Here is a 2,896-nt window from a genome sequence, read left to right as displayed (position 1 = left end):
AGAATGTTAATGTCTCCCGTCTTATGTTATTTCATATATTACCGTTATGTTTCTCCATCATTACTGCTCATGCTTTACATACTCAGTACAATATTCGTACGACGTCCTTCTCTTTGAATACGTGTTCATGCCTTACGCGAGGTAGACGGGGATACGGTGCCGATTCACGGTAGCCATCGAGCGGAGTTGCGAAGCCCTCCTTTTATCCGGAGGTGCTATTTCGAGACATCATTTTGTGTACATGTATTTTGGGCACGGCGGGGTCTGTCCGTCCATATGTTCAGTGTTCTAGTAGAGGCTCGTAGATACGTATGTGTGGGTAGTATTGTCCCATAGTCATTATGTAAATGAAAGCCTATGTATATTATTATTATTTTGATAGCCCAAAGGGCCTACGTTATATAAGTAAATATGTTCTATATGAAAGTCGTTTTCTATGAATATAAATGATAAGAGAAATGAATAAAGACAGGTTTAGCAATAGAATGAGGGGTGCTCGGTGGTCAGCCTCGGGTACCCGTCGCGGCCCGTAGGTCGGGTCGTGACATTGTCAACTCTTCCTCTCTAGTTTCTATTGCTATTTCTTAATGATATTTGTTATTACTCAATGATATTTGCTATTACTTACTAGTATATATCATCATATATTCGATAAGACCTTATATTATCAACTAAATCTATCCACATATCCTATTCACCACTTACAAATTTAATTGTTATCCACTATTCCGGGGTAAACAGTTTGGCGCCCACCGTGAGGCTTCAGATAATAGTGGTGGTTTAATCTTTTGCTACTTCTTTTCTCACTTGCTGTTTGAGAATTTGAAGATTTGCACAGAAAACGTACGAAATGGCAAGCAGCGGTCACTCCGGTCATGTGAAAAACAACGAGATAGTTGCTGAAAATGAGAACAACAGCGGGTTACGAAACCCACCTGCTGACCCAGCCGACCCAAATGCGGTCAACTCAAGAGAAGGCCTTAACCGGCAGAATACCGTCAATCAGGAGAATGCCGCCCTTCCGACCACAGATTCTTTGAATAGCCATAACTTAATTACTTTGTCTCAGGAGAATACCGGATATACCGGATGAGATTAACTTACGTTTAATATTTGAAATGCTGCAGGAACAAGGGACACATTATTGCCGAGCAAGGGGTTGCTATATGTTACATCTCAGAAATTTCATGTTGTTGTGCTGTAAATAGACTAAGGCGAACTTAAGGTGAACATGAAGTTCTTATGACATTAAGGAGAGTATGTAGCAGCTTCAAAGAATATACGATAAGATTTTGAAGCTAGATGAATCGGTGAGACTAAGTTCGTCGAAGGAAGGGAAGTATAAGTCGTGCTTGGAGAGGCTTTTGCAAGTATCGACTTAACGATTATTTAGTAATGTATTGAGAAGGAGTTATAGGGCTCCTTAGATGGTTAATGAAGTGTTAAAACAAGTGCTAAGAAGACTCCATAAGGATTTGAGATCAAACGAATCAACGAAAGCAACTTGGGAAAAAGGGGAGTTATACGACCATTTATACGGTCCGTATAACAGTCACAGTGAAGGGTCATCACTGGAGAGATTATACGGTCACTTATACGGACCGTATAATTGTCCGTATAATCCATTACGGGCAGCTTTTGTTTTGTTTTTTTTTTTTTTATATAAAGAGGACCTAAGTTCTAATTTTTCATTTCTCATCTTCTCCACACCTCTTGAAACTTCTAGAATATTCCATACACCATATTAACACATATCCAAGAGAAATCAAGATTAAACACCAAGAATTAGTAGAATCAAGTGCGTGGATTCTTACTAGGGTTAATAGAAGTCAAGGTTTCCTTTGGAATTGAAGTTGGGGATTTTCTCAAGTGGAGTATCTTCATCCAAAGATCATTCCTACATAATAAAAGGTGAGTTTTACATCTACTTCATGTTATTACAAGTATTGAGTGGTTAAAAGACTTGGATTAGAGAAGAAAGTGGAATATGGAGCCCAAAGGTGGAAATAATGACATTCTTGAATAGTAACTTGACTTGAATCATAGTTTTTGATATGCCATGAGTATAATCTTGTTGTGAAGGATAAAAATGACGTTAAAGAAGTATTATATGGGAATGAATATGGTGTTATGTCATAGCTATGGCTATGGATGAACTTGAAAGGGTGTTTTGAGAATTGAACAATGTTTAACGTAAAAAAGTTTATTGATTATGATATGATGGGCATGCTATTGATGTTTGGGAATTGTTTATTATATGGAGGAAGTTGTTGAAACAAAGCGGAAATCTTTGTGAATTTTGTTAGCTCTTAATCGTTTTAGTTGAGACTTAAGTATACTTCCAATTATCTAATTTTGGTATGAATTCTCTTGAATGTAGAATCGTGAGCTTGGAAGGAAAGTATTTAGTTGATAAAATTAAAGAGACGTAAAGGTACGTAAGGCTAGTCCCCTTCTTTCAAAGGCATGACTTCTATATTATAATTTCTTTTCTATATTTCCATGATCTTCTTACATCCCAAAAGATGAAAGTTAAAGATTTTTAAGAGCTTCTTATGAGATAGAGATGAGACATGTTCTATGATAATGATGATGATAATGATGCTATCATGAGCTTGATAATCCTATCCTTACGATTTCATTGATGCCATTTCTTGTTGTTGTCTCACCTCATGATATTAGCTCTTTCAAGGTGAGGCATAGCGGTGATGATTATTCCATAATTTAATTGGAGGTTACCGACCTTACGTCGCTCTGATAAATTTATAGCTTTCACTTGGGCTCTCATGCATGCTTTACACTATGTATATGTTTAATTAGGGGTGTTCATGGTTCGGTTTGGGTCGGTTATTGATTAAAATCATGATCAAACCAATTTAGTCGGTTTTTAAATGTC

The sequence above is a fragment of the Lycium ferocissimum genome, chromosome 6 (assembly GCF_029784015.1).
Source record: "Lycium ferocissimum isolate CSIRO_LF1 chromosome 6, AGI_CSIRO_Lferr_CH_V1, whole genome shotgun sequence".
Lineage (NCBI taxonomy): Eukaryota > Viridiplantae > Streptophyta > Magnoliopsida > Solanales > Solanaceae > Lycium > Lycium ferocissimum.
The sequence above is the reverse complement of the archived record's forward strand: the minus strand, read 5'-3'. Positions refer to the sequence as shown.